Below are 18357 nucleotides of genomic sequence, written 5' to 3' on the forward strand. Positions count from 1 at the left end.
TACTACTCATCGTTCTCTGTTTGATCCCCCTTCACTGCTGTTTGTCAGCTTAAATCGAACTTTTTATTGCCCTGACCTATATACTCACAAAGCAAAGTTCTTGCCTGCTCCAGTAAACAAGCAATCTTTCCTACAGCTGCCTGGACCCCGTGCTTTGCCTTTCATCACGCATCCTGTCCCACCTTTCATCACCTAACCACTCAGGCCATTTACCAAAATCACAGTATTTCTCTGAATGAAATGAAAGTAAACATCCTTTTCAACAAAATTTGATAACCATCTGTGAAGTGCTACAACAACATACAATTTGAAACCACTATGCTAATTAAAATTATTAGTTTTAAAACGTTCTTAATAAATTACTACATTGCCTGCAAAGTCAAAATAGAGACATACAGAATTCACACCATACAATTCAAGGATTTGTTAAGCCTAATTTTCTTTGCTATCTAGTGTTCAAATATACTCTCTTCTAGATATTTAAGCCTCAGTAATAATATAACCTATGTGCCTGGCACTCTACCCACCTAATTTACCTAATCCTCACGACAACCCCATGGGCTATATACTTAGTATTATACTCATTTTATAAACGCAGAAACTAAAGCACTGAGAAGTTACGTACTAATAAGGGCCAGAAACAGGATTCAAAACCAGGCAGTCTGAGTACAAAGTCTGGTCTTAACCAGGGTGCTAGCCTAAAGAACTTATTATAGGAAGAATAAAATCAGGTTGTTTTCAGCAACATGGATGAAACTATAAGTCATTATCTTAAGTGAAATAAAGCCAGGCACAAAAAAACAAGTATCACATATTCTTACACATGAAAGCTAAAAAACTCGACCACATGGAGGTGGAGAATGGAAGGACAGATAACAGAGACTGGGAAAGTTGAGTGAGGGGACCAAGGGGACGATGAAGATAACCGATTTAAAGGGTACACATAGAATAAGATAGAAGGAATAAATTCAATGTTAGATGGCAGAGTAGGGTGACTATCTTCAACAAAAATGTATTATACTCCAGCAATAGACATGCTAAATACCCTGACTTGGGCACTACGCATTATACACATGTAACAAAATTTTACATGTACCCTATAAATTTGTATAAATAAAAAATGTATATACATCTACACATATATACATATATACACACATACATATATAAAAAAATTTCATTATTGGCATCATATTTGCTATAGTGGTTTTGGCACTGAGAAGATTTGGACAAAACAGACTCAGATATCATCATTTTCAATGATTTTCTTGTCATAATCTTATCATAAAGATAAGATTAGGTAAATTATGAATCACAAAAATCACTCCGGTGCTGGATAACCTCAGATTAAATGGGGATGAAACATACAATGAAAAGGAACTAGAAGCCAGAGTTCCTTCACTTCTCTAGATCATTTCCCCATCTGTAAAATAAGGGGATTAAAAATAGTTGATCTTGGCAGGGCATGGTGGCTCACGCCTGTAATTCCAGCACTTTGGGAGGCCGATCACTTGAGGTCAGGAATTCGGGACCCGCCTGTCCAACATGGTGAAAGCCCGTCTCTACTCAAAATACAAAAATTAGCTGGGGGTAGTGTGGCACGCACCTGTAATTCCAGCTACTTGGAAGGCTGAGGCATGAGAATTGCTTGAGCCCAGGAGGTGGAGGTTGCAGTGAGCCGAGATCGCACCACTGCACTCCAGCCTGGGTGACGGAGTGAGACTCTGTCTCAAAAAAAAAAGATAATCTCTACAGTTCCTTCTGGTTCAAACCCTGAAAGATTAATATATAATTAAAAAATCAACAACTCCTTAGATGATTTAAGACACTGCTGCCCACCATCAATAAAGCCAGGTTACAATCAACTTGAGAAAGATCTAAAGTACTCGATTTCTAAGGTATTAAAAGACAGAAATATGCAAAATACTTCGTTTTTAATTATGCTTTTTATTATAAAATATAGCCAAATTATAGAAAGCATCGCAAATATATATATAATTTATAACCCCAGCACATTAACACTTAGCATTTTAGGGTATTTCTTCCAGTCTTTTCCTTATGCATAGCTTTGCATGATAGTCATGATCAGGGAAGGAGGGAAAATGGAAGGGAGAAAAATCATTCTATTTCCTACTTGAACAATTTTTAATAGGGATTTTTCATTTTGCCGGAAGGTTCTACATGATCTGCCCTACCCACTACCACCAGCAATATCTGTCCAAACTCTTGCAACTCTCTTCCCTCCTTCACTCTAGTGCAGCCCTTGACTTTTTTGTTTTTTTTGGGACAGGGCCTCGCTCTGTTGCCCAGGCTGGAGTGCAGTGGTATGAACACAGCTCATTGCAGCCTCAGCCTCCCTAGTAGCTGGGACTACAGGTAGGCACGACCACACTTGGCTAATTTTTTTTATTTTTTGTAGAGAAGGAGTCTTGTTTCTCAGCTGGTCTCAAACTTCTGGGCTTAAGCAATACTCCCACCCCAGCCTGCCAAAGTGCTGGGATTAAAGGAGTGAGCCACCGTGACCAGCCAGCTCTTGAAATTCTTGTTCCTAGAACATATCAGGGCACATTTCCAACTGACCCTTTGTGCTTGCCATTCCCTTTGCCTCAAATGCTCTTCCTCCAGATACCTGAATGTCAAGCCCTCTCACTTATTTTAAGTGCTTACTCAAAAGTCACTTTCTCCGTGAGATATTCCTCGGCAACCCTAATCTAAAATGTCAAGACCTTACCCTGAAATATTTCATATCCCCCTTTCCTGCTTTTTTTCTTCCTTCTTAGCACTTATCCCTTACATGTTATTTTACTTGTTTCTTCTCTATCTCCACTACTAAATTTAAGCTCTATGAGGGCAGGTATTTTGTTTTTACTGATTTCCTAGCATCTAGAAAAGTACCTAACACATGGTGAATGCCCATTAAATATTTGTTGGTTAAACAGTCTCTATAATCATCATTGTAAATGGCTAGATCCAGTTTTATCAAGGATTTAGCCAATAATTCCCCTACTGATGGACATATCGGTTACTGACAATCTTTTACTATTCTAAATAATGCTCTAATGCAAGGGTCAGCAAACTTTTTCTGGAGTAAGTCAGGTAGTAAATATTTTCTGCTTTGCAGGATCTCTATCATAACTACTCAATTCTGCCAATGCAGCACAAAAGCAGCCACAGACAACAAATGGTGTGAGGCTGCAGCAGACAAAATTTAGACTGCTTCATTGAATGTTTTTGTGCATGTATCTCTATCTTTTCAATTAGAATTACTAGATAAATTGGTAGAAATATATTTATGGCTCTTAATATATTGACACATTGCTTTTCAAAATGATAATCATGGAAAGCAGAGCAACTGGAACATTTACACAGCGCTGGTGCTAGTGCAAGTATAAACTGATACAATTACTTTGGAGAACACATTAAAGCAGAGCATATATACCCTATGACTCAGCAATCTGTCAGGATATTTATTTTGTTTCAGAAGGATTGTGTTAGATATACTGGGAGAAGCACAAGGAATAAATAATGTCTTGTTTACTATCTGAGTACTAGTCACATGTATTCAATTTGTAAGAGTTAATCAACTATACATACTGATAGGTTCATCTTTTGAAAGTATATTATACTTCAAAGTTTTATAAGAAAACAAAGATGCCATATTCCCATCAGCAATACATATGAGAATAACTTCCTCCCCTCCTCCTTTCTACTCACCAGAAATGGGTATTATTTCACTTCATACTTTTGCTAATTTGATAGTGTTTAAAAAAAGCTTCTGGATTGCCATAGTATTTTGTGTGTGATTATCATGGAGGCTGAACATTTCTCTTCTATAAATTGCTCTTCATTTTATCTATTATTTATTAGGGTTTTATTATTTTTTAGTAGGGCCTGCACCATGTGAGCCCCCATGCTGGACCCACTAATGAACAGTTATTAGAAGTCATAGATGAGCGCTGGGGTCTAGCACTAGGGTTTCGAATCTTGGCTGTTCTGTGCAGTCTGCTGTATGACCTCATGCCCTTCCTGTCTCTCTATGCCACAGTTTTCTCTGCCTGAAATGCTTGGCTACCAGCTCTGCAAGGTGTTGGTTCCTCTTTATTTTTTAAATCTGAAATGGAAGATTTTCTTCTTAGACCAATTGAAGACTTGATTGAAAGAAGCCTTCCTTGTTATTCTCCATTGCAGCCCTGGTTGGCTGCCTTCTTGGCAGCATTCTCACTTCTCAACTTGGTTTCATTTTGTTTTTTTTCAAGAGACAGGATCTCGCTCTGTTGCCCAGTCTAGAGTGCAGCGGTGCCATTATCGCTCACCATGGCCTTGAACTCCTGGGCTCAAGTGATCCTTCCATTTCAGTCTCCCAAGTAGCTGGGACTACAGGCATGAGCCATCATGCCTGATTAATTTTTCTTTTTTTTTTTTGTAAAGACAAGGGTCTTGCTTTGTTGCCCAGGCCAGTCTCAAACTCTTGATCTCAAACAATCCTCTCACCTCAGCCTCCCAAAGTGTGCTCCTTCCTTTTTAATTTCATTATTTTGTTGAAAAAAACAAAGTTTTTTCAGTTTTTTTGTTTTGGAGACAAAGTTTGGCACTGTCACCCAGACTGGAGTACAGTGGCATGATCATAGTTCACTGCAGCCTCAACCTCCTAGGCTCAAGAGATCCTCACGCTTCAGCCTCCCACCTCAGCCTCCCAAGTAGCCAAGACCACAGGTACATGCAACCATGCTGGGCTTTTTTTTTTTTTTTTTGTAGAGATAGGGCTCTCCCTATGTGGCCCAGGCTGATCTTGAAACTCCTGGGATCAAGCAATCCTCCTGCCTCAGCCTTCCAAAATACTGGGATTACAGGTATGAGCCACTGAGCCCAACCAAGTTTAAACTTTGACATGGCCAAACCTACTAACCTTTTTATCAGTGCGCCGTTTTTCTCAAAAATATTATACAGAACTACATTCTTTTATATTCAATAAGAATATCGTTTATTATGTAATGTGCCAGGACATGTTTACTTCTCAGGCCAATAGTATGTTCTTAGATGACTATAAAATATCTATTTGATGATTAACAGGAAAGCATCAAATAAAAATGATACTAGGCTGACCACGGTGGCTCATGCCTATAATCCCAGCACTTTGGGAGGCCAAGGCAGGAGGATTGCTCAAGCCCAGGTGTTCGAGACCAGCCTGGGCAACACAGTGACACCTAATCTCTAAAAAAAAAAAAAAAAAAACAAAAAAAAAAAAATTAAATGACATTAAGGTTAATCAATAGGATAAATTTTGACACCAAAAATAATTTGTAAAGCCAGGCGTGGTGTTTTGCCTGTAATCCCAGCACTTTGGGAGGCCAAGGCGGGCAGATGAGGTCAGGAGTTCAAGACCAGCCTGGCCAACATGGCGAAACCCCATCTCTACTAAAAACTCAAAAATCAGCTGGGCACGGTGGCACACACCTGTAATCCCAACTACTCAGGAGGCTGAGGCACAAGAATCACTGGAACCAGGAGGTGGAGGTTGCAGTGAGCTGAGATCGCACCACTGCACTCCAGACTGGGTGATAAAGTGAGACTGTCTCAAAAATAATAATAATAATTTTAATAGGAAAACCCCTAAACTTCTGAGGCAATCACTTCATTAATGGAAAGTGCAGATTTTATACCTTATCCCAGTATATAAACATATCATCAGAAAAATGTAGATAGGCGGCCGGGCGTGGTGGCTCACGCCTGTAATCCCAGCATTTTGGGAGGCTGAGGTGGCTGGATCACGAGGTCAGGAGATAGAGACCATCCTGGCTAACACGGTGAAACCCCATCTCTACTAAAAATACAAAAAATTAGCTGGGCGTGGTGCCGGGCGCCTGTAGTCCCAGCTACTCGGGAGGCTGAGGCAGGAGAATGGCATGAACCTGGGAGGCGGAGCTTGCAGTAAGCCGAGATCACGCCACTGCACTGTAGCCTGGGTGACAGAGTGAAACTGTCTCAAAAAAAAAAAAAAAAGAGAAAAAAATGTAGATAAGAAATATAGTTTGTGTTGAGACTTTTATCTACCAGAAAGCAGCCAGCCAGTTGGTCAAAAAACAATGTAAAACTATATACGTATCAAGAAGATATTCATATTCCACATATACTCATAAGCAAAATATTATCATGGGCAGAATATTATGAATATATGCTTTTCAATTGATATATTCATATTCATTAACAAAATTCAAAAGGAAAATATTTCTAAGACTACATTATCATATGACCCACAACTTTTAAAGCAGAACATTCCTTAAAATGCTGCTGTGAAGGTAGAATGGGAGTACCTTCAGCTAAAATTTCACAGAAATCTTCAAAGGCTATTTATTATAGAAAACCATACAGAAGTTTCTCAAAAAACTAAAAACAGAACTACCATACTAATCCAGCAATCTTACTGCTATTTATCCAAAGAAAAGAAAACCAGCGTATCAAATAAATCAGTGTATCAAAGAGATTATCTGCACCACCATGTTTATTGTAGCACTTTCACAATAGCTAAGACATGTAATCAAACCAAATGTCCATCAACCGATGCATGGATAAAGAAAATGTGGTGTATATACACAATGGAATACTATTCATCCATAAAAAGGAAAGAAATCCCATTTGCCACAACGTGGATAAGCCTGGAGGACATCATGTTAAGCAAAGTAAGTCAGGCACAGAAAGATAAATGCCACATGTTCTCACTCATATGTGGGAAATAAATTTTTGAGCTCATGGAAGTAGAGAGTATAACTGTGTGTGTTAGAGGCTGGGAAGAGTAAACGGAGAGGGATGGATAGAGGTTAGTTAACAGATACAAAATTACAGCTAGATAGGAATGAGCTCTGGTGTTCCGCAGCACTGTAGGATGAATATGGTTAACTATTATTTATTGAATATTTTCAAAAGGCCAGAAGAGAAGATTTTGAATGCTCCCAACACAAGGAAATAATAAAATGTTTGAGGTGATGGGTGTCCTAATTACCCTGATTTGATCATTATACGTTGTATACACATATTGAAATATTACTCTGTATCCCAAAAACATGTAGAATCATTCCATCTCAACTAAAAACAAAAGGGGGAAAAATCACTCCACTCTACACATAAGATTTATGCATTTTATATAAGTTATATCAACATAAAAGAAACTTTAAAAGAATCTTCAAAGGCTGTTTAAACAAGATTTTGGTAAATCCGTGAATTTTACGGATTTGTAAGTCGGGTTGATTGATCCTTCCTTGAATTGGTTGTAGTAAACTGGTCTAAATTTATTGTAAAACTTCAGAACTGAAAACCTTCAGCGAATTTTCCAGGGAGGGAAAAGAAAAATCTTGAAAATTTCTCCATATCTGCTTGGGTTCATCTAGATGCTAGAAAAGGACTTCTTTTGTAGATTTCTAAAAAAAACGGAACCGCCACCTTTACTTAAGCTATGTTTAAAGAACATCTTCACTAAAAATGATTTTAATCTTAAGTTTTCTCCAGGAGATAAACTTTAGTTATATGGTAAATTCACTAATGCAGAACTCCTTGTTTTCAGAAGATGACAAATAAACAAAGTCAATAACTTACCAGAATTGTCATGAAAATGTTAACAACCTTAGTCACTTAGAGAAGAATTAAACTCCCTGCAACAAATATATAGTGGCTTATCACTACAAATCAGATACACCAGAAAAGCTATTACTAAACAGATTATTGCATATCTTACTCTTTCTTGCCTAATCAGGTATTTGTCCCCTTTGATCAATAGGGAAAATAAGTCTTCTAACATAACAACAACAACAACAAACTACTTAAAAATAAATAAAGGACTCCTATGCAAGCAAGACAACAGATGCTGAGTTTTGGACTCTCCTCAAATCCAATCATACAGAGATGTTAGAAATGGCGGCGGGGAGCAGTGGAGAGGCTGGTAGAAACAGAAACCTAACAATGTGATGAAACTGTATTGAACCTCTGCAAGTTCGCATTTTTGACATTAAAGTTTACTTTTTAATTAAAAGTTTTAAATTGGAGAATAAAAAAAAAAACTGTATTGAACCTAGCACATACACAAGTGAGTACCACTGAAACTGGAAATCTGACTATGAGTGGTAGATTTTATCAATGTCAGTGTATTCATTTGCTAGAGCTGCCATAATAAAATACTACAGACTGGGTGCCTGAAACAACAGAAGTTTATTTTCTGACAATTCTGGAGGCTAGAATTCTAAGATCAAAGTGTTGGCAGGCTTGGTTTCTTTTGAAGCCTCTCTCCTTGGCTTGCAGATGGCCTCCTCCTTGCTGTTTTCTTCACAGTTTTTTCCCCTATGTGCATGTCATTAATGTCTCTTTTTGTGTCCACACTTCCTCTTATAAGGACACCAGACTGGATTATATTAGGGCCCACTCCAACAATCTTATCCTAACTTAATCACCTTTTTTAATGCCCTAGCTTCTAAATACAGTTACATTAAGGTACTGGAGGGTTGGGGCTTCAACATATGAATTTGCAGGGACACTACTCAGCCCATAAACAGTCAATATCCTGGTTGTAATATTATAAATATAATTTTGCAATATGTTACCACCGGGGGAAGCTCAGCAAAGCATGCAAAGAACCTCTCTGTATTATATCTTACAACTTCAAGTGAATCTACAATTATCTGCACGGGAAAAATAAAAACACCCAGAGATGGGAAGATAACAAAATAGGTAGACAATAACAAAAGACAAAATGTTCAACAATATCAGGTGATAGGACAGTCCTATGGACACCAGATAAGTAGGCAGGGCTAAAACGCCCAAAAAACAGAACCTACACAGAATAAGCAACTGGGCAGATGAAGGGAGAAAAAGGAGAGTTCTGGTGATTCTAAGAGCTGGGAAAGAAGAAATTACCATCAAAAAGAGAGGACCTTTTTTAAGTGAAATTGTATCCAAGAACAACCAGTAAAGTTTCTGAGTTTCTGGGGGAGAATGCAAGACCACGGGAACCTAAGAGGCTTTAGGAAGAACACTGTGGACTAGAATCCAAATCAAACAAAGAGGCAGGAATGGGAATAAAGAAAACAGATAACCAGAGGAGGTTAATCTCAGAGAACATCAGAGAGGAGGCTACATCAAGAAGCCACATTTTTTTCTTTATGTTGAAATATACACTCAGAAAAAGGCAGCAATAAGTGAACTTGCTGACATTTCACAATTTCACAAACAGAACCCACTTATGTAACCAGCAACCAGTTCAAAAAACAGAACCTTTCCAGCAGCCCAGAAGCCTCTACTTTCTCTGTTCTCGTCACTGCTCCTCCAAGGGTAGCCCCTATTCTGGCTTCTAACAGAACAGAATGATTCTGCCTGTTTGAGGACCTTCTATATATGCAGGCATATAGTATAAACTCTGCTCTGTCTGGCTTCTTTAGCTCAACATATGTCTGTGAGATTCATACATACTACTGCATGCAGCTGTAGACTGTTTATCACTCTCATTGCTCTACAGTATTCCATTGTGTAAATATACCATGATGTATTTATTCAATCTGAGTCAGTTTAGTATTGCTGTATAACAAACCTAAAAATTTAGTGGCTTAAAACAGCAATTTCTTATTTCTCACAATTCTATGTTTTCTGGGTAGTTTCTCCTCTGGCTTTACCTGGACTTGTTCATGTGGCTACTTTTAGCTGGAAGGAAGCTCAGCTAAACTATAAGGTCAAAGATGGCCTCACTCACAAGTTGGTCATTGGCTGGGCACCAGGATTCTCTTCCATGTAACCTCTCCCACTCCAGGACGTCCTTATATAGCGGTCTCAGGGCATTATTTCCCGGAGTATGTAAGCACTTACCAAGCTTCTGTTGCATAATGCTTGCTAATGTCCAACTGGCCAGAGCAAGTTACACAGCCAAAGTCAGACTCACTGTGGAAGGGAACAACAATGACTGATGGCCACTTGGACAGATTTCAGTTTGGAGCAATGACAAATGTGCTATGAGCATTCTAGTCCATATATTTGGGTGAGTATGGATCTTAGAGTAGAACTACTGAGTCACAGGATTTGCAGCATATGTCCAGCTTTAGTAGATAGAGCCATACAGCTTTCCAAATTGCTGTACCACTTTACATTTCCATTCCAATTTACACTTCGAATAGCAGTGCAGGAGAATTTCAGCTATTCTACATCTTTATACTTGGTATTTTTCATCTTTCTCATTTAGCCATTCTAATGAGTACACAATGGTACCTCATTTTTATTTTAATTGAGTGGCCATATTTTTAAAATACTTCAGACAAGAAACAAAGGAGAAAATCTTCAAACCATAAAACCAGGAAAACTGTATTTGTCAGTTTCCACCTCCATCACAGAAACCTTCTCCAAAAGTACAGGTAAGACCATCTAATTTAAAAATGACCAAGAGAGAACAATTAAATTAAAAAGTACATTAAGAAAAAAGATGAGAACTGTAACATATTTCAAAATGAGTAAGAGGAATTAAGAAAATAGCCAGGCACAGTGCCTCATGCCTGTAATCTCACCACTTTGGGAAACCAAGGCAGGAGGATCACGAGCCCAAGAATTCAAGACTAGCCTTGGCAACACAGTGAAACCCGTCTTTACAAAAAAAAAAAAAAAAAATTCAGCTGGTAGTGGTGGCACACATCCATAGTCCTAGCTACTTGGGAAGCTAAGATGGGTGAATCCCTTGAGCCTTGAATGACAGAAAAGGGCCCTGTCTCAAAAAGAAAAAAAAGAAAAAAGGGGAAAAAATTTTAAAATGATAGAAGCTATGGAAGAACAGCATACATCAGAAATTGAAAAACTAAAAAATGAATCTTGCCAGATAACAAGAGGACGTACAATAAGAAATGACAAAGTTCATGACAGAACACGAAAGAAAAAACTCAGAAAGGAAGTAAAAACTAGAAAGAACACTAAACCTAATAGACAGATACCACCAGGTACAGTGGCTCACGCCTGTAATCCCAGCACTTTGGGAGGCCGAGGCAGGTGGATCATTTGAGCACATGAGTTTGAGACCAGCCTGGGCGACATGGTGAAACCCTGTCTCTACAAAAAATACAAAAATTAGTAGGGCATGGTGATGCACATCTGTAGTCCCAGCTACTTGGGGCTAAACTGGGAGGATCACCTGGGACCAGAGATGTTGACACTGCTGTAAATCACGATGGTGCCACTGCATTCCAGCCTGGGTGACAGAGACTGTCAAAAAAAAAAAAAAAAGAGATAGATGCCATGGAAAACACATTGAAGACACTAAAGCCTAAAATAGAAAAAAACATAAAAATAAAGCAAACATAAAAAAATAAGAAAAAATAATATTAAGGTATAGATATAAGAAGATCCAACATACATATAATAGGAGGCCCCAAAGACAGAAAATGAAAACAATGGAACACATTACTAAAAAACTATAATTGATGAAAATATGAAAAAACACTCGAGCCAATATAATAAAAAACACTGTGTATCTAGAAGAATTAACAGGGAATGGTCAACAGACATTCTAGTAAAATTATTGGCTTTAAATATGAAGAAAAAGCCCTTGGGTATCTAGGCAAAAAGATAAAATTAAAGAAAGAAAATCATATTGGTATTAGAGTTTGACAACAACACATTTTACCAGAATAGAATAGGACTCAGCAAACTAAGGCCTATGGACCAAATCCAGCCCACTGCCTGGTTCTGTAAATTAAGTTTTATTGGAACAGTCAGGCTAGTTCATTTACACACTATCTATAGCTGCTTTTGCAATGCAATGGCACAGTTAAGTAATTGTGAGGGAAATCAGTGATCCACAAAACCTAAGATAATTATTATTCAGTCTTTTACAGAAAAAGTTTGCCAACTCCTGCAAGAGAGTAACATTTTTAAAGACAGTTGAGGGGAAAAAAATGTGAGTCAAGTATTTTTATTCAGTCAAAGTGACCTTGAACTATAAAAGCCACAGATAAACAGTGTTAAATATGAAAGGCAAGGGATACATTTCACATGAGCCACTACAAGAATTCAATGAACTTCAGACTACTAAATGATTACAGAAGCTTTACCATAAGGACTTCTGTTGCACACTGAATATATTTAACTGTAAAACTAAGACTAATGCAAGGGTAACACAGTAGCATATGATTCACATATGGCAAACAGACAGAATTGAGAAATCTTGGGGAGTAAGAACTGACTGACCCAGGGGCTTGATTATGTATGGACAATGGGATTAAGAATAAAGAAGGAATCAGAGATAACTCCTAAATTTCTGGACTGGGAAGATGGATGGAAGGTGGTACCAACTCACTGAGCTAGGGAATAAAAGAAAAGACACAGATTTGAAGAGGACAATAAGTCTGGGGCATGTTGAATGTGAAATGCTTGTGGAAAATTAAGTGAATATATCCAGTCGTAGTAGGACACAAAGATGTGGATTTCAGGAGAAAAGCCCTGACTAGATATTAGATTCAGGAATCATCAGACATGCGTGAAAAGACCAAATAGTGCATAACTTACCATGAGAGCAGCAAGACCAACAGCTGAAAAAAAAAAAAAGCACCAAAAGAAACAAGTCCTCAGAACTCAGAAGAAAATAACATCATTAGCGCTTCCACTGAATTTGGCCACAATAATATTCTCCAGTATTCCAAAACTATTAAGAATTTTGGCCAGGCACAGTGACTCAGGCCTATAATCCCAGAACTTTGGGAGGCCCAGATAGGAAAATATCATGAGCCCAGGAGTTCAAGACCAATCTGGGCCACACAGGCCTCAACTCTACAAAAAAAAAAAAGTTAGCTGGGCTCTGGGTGTGCACCTGCGATCCCAGCTACTCAGAAGGCTGAGAGGTGAGAGGACTGCTTGAGCTCAGGAGGTCGAGGCTGCAGTGAGCTGTGATCACGTTACTGCGCTCCATCCTGGGCAACAGAAAAAGATCCTGTCTCAGACAAACAAAAAAAGGATTTTGTACTTTAAGTGATTCAAAATAAAACATTTAAAAACAATGAATACGAAGAGTGAAAAACAAAAAGCCTTTAACTATCGACTTGATTTTTAATGACTATATATAGAATTGATCATATTGCTATGTATTTGGGCCTGGGACTCAAGTGACAAATTGCCAACAGAGTAAAAAAGACATAAAAGATGAAACCACACAAAATCCCACATGTGGAGTGAGGTATGTATGTATGTATGTAGGTAGGTAGGTATACATGCATGAAAGGCAGTAGGTAGAGGGATGGACTGTGTTACGGGCTGAACTGTATTCCTCTCAAATTCATCTGTTCACATCCTAAACCCTGGGACCTCAGAATGTGACTTACAGGGGAAGTAAGGCCTGGAATAGAGGTAATTAAGGTAAAATGAAGTCATATGTGTGTGCCCTAATCCAATGTAAGTGATGTTCTTAAGAGGAAATTAGGACACACACATACACAGAGGGAAGACCAAGTGAAGCCACCTTAGGAAGACAGCCATCCATCAGCCAAGAGAGGAGCCTTAGAAGAACCCAACCCTGCCAACACTTTGAGCTTATACTCCTAGCCTCCAGAATTGTCAGAAAATAAACTTTTGTTGTTTAAGACCACCAGCCTGTGATTCTTTGTTATGGCAGCCCTAACAAATTAATACAAGCTGAGAAGAGGAAGTAGTCCTAGCTGGTTAAGAATTCACACATATTGTCAACTCCGTCCCAGAAATATGAAGTCCTATAACAGAAAAAAGGGTAAAGCTTTTGATATATGGTGATTATGCCTTAAATCACGCAAGGAAAATATTTTTAAAATAATAAGTATTTCCAGAAGAAAATATAAGAAAAAACTGAAGGGATACAATACTTGCAATTAAAAAAGGACAGAAAAGGTTAAAGTAGTATCAGTTTTGAAAAAAAACAAGAATAAAAAGAGAACCCAACCAAGATGTATCCTATGCATGAAATCAAAGTTAACCAAAGAGTAAATGAATCATCTAAAAACAATCCAGAGAAGCAAGGGAAAGCAATGGAAGCAACTTTGGATAATTATTTAGACTTAAAAAGAGTTATGTGTATGTTATTTTAATGTTTAGCTAATGAAATCCTTGATGATTAACAAACAAAAAACATTTTCGGGCATCAAGTGAAAAATATATTTCCAGTAGGTTTTAATGGAATTCTGGTTCTTTGCAGGTTTCTTCAGGGAAAAAAACAAAAAACCAAACAAACAAACAAAAGAGCTAATAATTACTAGCCATTCCATATATATTACTTTTTGTCCTGTGTCTGGAGCTAAAGAGTCCATAGATTTCCAGAGGAGAGTAAGGTGAAGGAGAAAGCTATTCTCTAACTTGCAGCAACCAAGCGGGGAGCTACTCCCCGGCGCTAAGTTGGCCAAAGTTCATGCAGAGAAGAAAAAAAGCTAGAGTAGAAATTCGGCATTTTATGGTAAGATTTTTAATGTTTTTAAATATTGCTTCAATGTTTTAACGTCTTCTTAAACTTTTTTAAAGTTATGGCTGGACGTGGGTTCACACCTATAATCCTAGCACTTAGGGAGGCCAAGGCAGGAAGATCATTTGAGTCCAGGAGTTCAAGACCAGCCTGGGCAACACCACAAGACCCCATCGCTACAAAAAATAAGAAAAATTAGCTAAGTGTGATTGATGGCACGGGCCTGTAGTCCCAGCTACTTGGGAGGTTGAGATGTGATCCTTTGAGCCCAGGAGTTCGAAGAGGCAGTAAGCTATGGTTGCACCACTGTATTCCAGCGTGGGCGACAGAGTGCGACCCTGTCTTTAAAAAACAATGTTATATCTCACATCAAAGTTGTATAATTTCTCTTTTGATACATAATGTTACTTCCTTTCAGTATAAGAATATCACTGTTGTCCTAGACCAAGATTCTTTGCTTTCCATATTATTTTCAAGTGTAATAACATGTTTCTGAAATACATCTTCTTTGTCACTAGAGCCATTAGCATTACCAGTATGAACACTAACAGTGAAAAAGCTCTCCAACTGTTTAAGTGTAAGACTTTGCAAAACAAACTTGAATACGGCTGCATAATTTGCCTTTCTCCAGAAAAGCCTATTAAACTTTGTTGGCATTGGATACAAAATAAAATTCAAAAATTTGCATTTTCAGTACTTTTGGTTTCTTGACCTTTATTTGAATTTGAGACTAAGCTTTACCAAACAACAGAATTTACACAGTAACTAGCCAACCACAGTCCTCATTATGGAATCTATGCAGTGCATTTGTTACCTAGGAAACGGACCAGAGCACAGGCAGAGTGCAATTTCAGTCTAGCAAAAGAATTCTCCAATCATGCTAGTAAATAAAGTCCATAAATCAACTAATCAGAAGCAAAGTCAAGAAGTATCACATAAGAGTTAAGCTCAATGGAAACTTTTTTAAAGGAAAAAAAGAAACCTGTGGGGCTTCCTCAGGCAACTATGTAGATCTCTTAAGTAAATATTATGAGCAGGTTTCTTTACAAACACAAACTGTCAGAAAATAAACTGTTCAAAATAAATGGCTTCTCTCCAATCTTCAGCTTCTCTATTTTTGACAGTACTTAAGAGAAAAAGCTTCTTTAGAGCCAGCCTCATACATCTGGTACCAGAATATTAATCCAAGAATGAAATCTGCATTTTCAGCAAGCAGCATGGGGTTGGTGCTGTTGTTAAACAATGCAGGATGATGATAAAGGCTGGAATGAGAGGTCACTGTCCACACCTCTCACAGCTGACCTGCTTCCCCACCAGGCTACAAAAAAATGTCAAAAAGAAAGACTTGAAAGTCACAGATCTATTACAAAGAATAAAATTGTTACTTTTCAGCTTTCCATTTATTGCTAATGAAAACACTAGTCATTTGAGCATTCCAGTTAACATAAAGTGGCCATTTTGGGCTTCTTGTAATGATACTACATTGATAACCAATAAACAGGAAAATGCTAGAAAAGTCCATGGATTTTAAAGCCTATCAAATTTAACTGTGGACGGCTTAATGTTGTTTTAAAAAGAGAAGTTGGTAAATGTCAGCTATATTTAAAAATCCAGTTTTATACAAATTCAAATTTTCTGGAAGTAGCACTTATTTGTCAAAATAAATGAAAAAAATTTCAAACACGAAAAATGAAAAATAATTTATATGCCTTCCTCAACACCAACTTACCAGAAAGAAAAATCAGTTGAAAATATGTAAGGTTCTCTGGAATGCTTCTAATTACACTATTATTGCTGATTACACAAAAAACAAAAAATTCTTATCTACGTATCAGTCAAAAAATAAAAAAAACACAAAAACAAACAAAACAAGGTGTTATCTTTTAGCTAGCCCACATAAAGACTACATTGATGATCTCAGAAAACAGTTAGGCACAACTACAACTTTGCCAAAACAATTCTCAGTACAGGCCACACTCAATGCTTAGTTACACAGTGACTCTTTGTTAAATCTTATCACTACCACTGACAGCCTTGTAAATATATAAACAAGCAATTCAATTGTTAGCTTATCTTTTTTAAATATTTTAAAGAGCTAAGGAAGAGTATGCATATCTAAATGCTGAAATTCTGAGAGTGGTCTAGAACTCCATTCCTGGATTCACCATAAAGCCTGACCAAATTTCAATACCTCTTCTCTTTGCGCTATTATTAGGAATGGAGAGGGACAAGGAACGCTAGTCAAGGGCCTACCAGAGCCACATACTGAGCTCTGTGCCTCTGTGCAGAATTTAAATTCATTTACCTAATGCAGACTGGAAGTCAAAGCAGAAACTAGTAAAATTTTATCAACTAAAAGGGACTGGCTTGATCACTGCTAGGTTTTAAGTAATGTGTATATAAATCTACACTCCAGGCATTTACAAAATTAGGCATGCAATAATATTAATCTGTTTAACTGGGACAAGAATCTAGGATAAATTTTTCTCCTAGAAAAAAGCACTATTTTAAGCATACTAAACTTTTATAATGACAAAAATCAGTGTGTCTAAAAAAAAGTGCATTAAATTGTATACTGTTTCCTAACTTTTAAATCTCAATGAAAATTTAAATAATACATAATTTTCCACGTTTTTCCTTCAAGTTTAGATGATAATGCTTTTTGTTTTTTTAGGAAAACCTCTATTTTTTACATATGACTGTCCATATAATTGTATGCATGGCCCCCAAAACTGCTTCTCCGTTTTTTTAATCTCCTGGGTAACTGTCAGACTTAAGTTTGTCAATATAAATTCTCACAGGGTGGGCAAAAAAGTTTCCAGAACTGAGCAGTAGATTGAGATTAATACAGGTATAAATCCATACCTGCATATTAAAAATCTGAATCTGTAAAATTAATTTTCTGGGTGCTTATTCAACCTCATTTATTATTTGAATATCTACAAATACACAGCAACCGTTCATGAACTTAGCTAGCTAATCAAATAAGACAAATCAGAAACATCACCCTACAGTATTTTTCAAAACACTGTATCCATATCCATGCATAACCCAATCGTTGGGTTATATACATGGAATAAAATAGGAAAAGCACAATCCTAGGGGGAAAACTCAATTCTGACATTCATGGTCTCATGGGTTGGGAAATATCTCATATCTTAAATCAGCAGAAATAAAGGCTTCAGCCTGAACGGAAAGCTAGATCATTGTTTACTGCACTCCAATTTAACCTCCACCATGGAAGCTGTCACTACCTGACTGGCTTGTTAGCTGTTTATTTCGTCGGGAGAGGATTCCGTTTTGCGAATCCTAACGAGTTCGGGAAAAAACAAAACTTTACTCCTAAACTTCAAAACACACACACACACAATAAATATATATAATTGTAAAAATCACAGCCATGTTCATTTTTTTAAAGTCCCTATCTAAAACCTTAAAGAAAAAAAAAGACTTGAGGGAACCAAAAACATTCTTTGATTTTGGTTTGACGTTGATCAGTCCGACCTCCTCCTACCCAGGGGAATACATTTCTCGAGATATTTGATAACAAACACAAATCACTGTGCGCAGCCTCAGATGGGGGTGGGGGGGCGGAAGAGCCTTTTGGAGAAAGCCCTCCTCCGTTAGAAACAATAAATAAGGGAGCGAAGCCATGCACGTTCCTTCACACACGCCCCAAACGCACCTCGGCGAGCCACCCGAGGAGGAAAACTAGTGGGGCAGAGCCCTGAACCACCTTTCTTTCTCCATAAGCATCTCAAGACTTGGAAACTAAGAGGACAGACCTTTTCCTCCTCCTTCCCGCCCTCCTTCCCACCTCCGACAGACCCAAGAGCAGGAGCACGGGCGCCAGCCCCACGCACTGCGCCTGCAGCCGCCGCTGAGACCCTAGCTGCCGGGCGGCGGGGCGGCCCGGGGCAGGCGGACCA

General features: G+C 37.9%; 1 protein-coding gene across 6 annotated transcripts in view; it reads right to left on the reverse strand.

Annotated features, from left to right (window-relative positions):
- Nucleotides 1-18357, reverse strand: part of KIAA1958 (KIAA1958 ortholog) — a 184777-nt gene that overhangs the window by 165872 nt on the left and 548 nt on the right. The window lies entirely within an intron of this gene.

This window comes from Symphalangus syndactylus, chromosome 3 (genome assembly GCF_028878055.3).
Source record: "Symphalangus syndactylus isolate Jambi chromosome 3, NHGRI_mSymSyn1-v2.1_pri, whole genome shotgun sequence".
NCBI classification, from domain to species: domain Eukaryota; kingdom Metazoa; phylum Chordata; class Mammalia; order Primates; family Hylobatidae; genus Symphalangus; species Symphalangus syndactylus.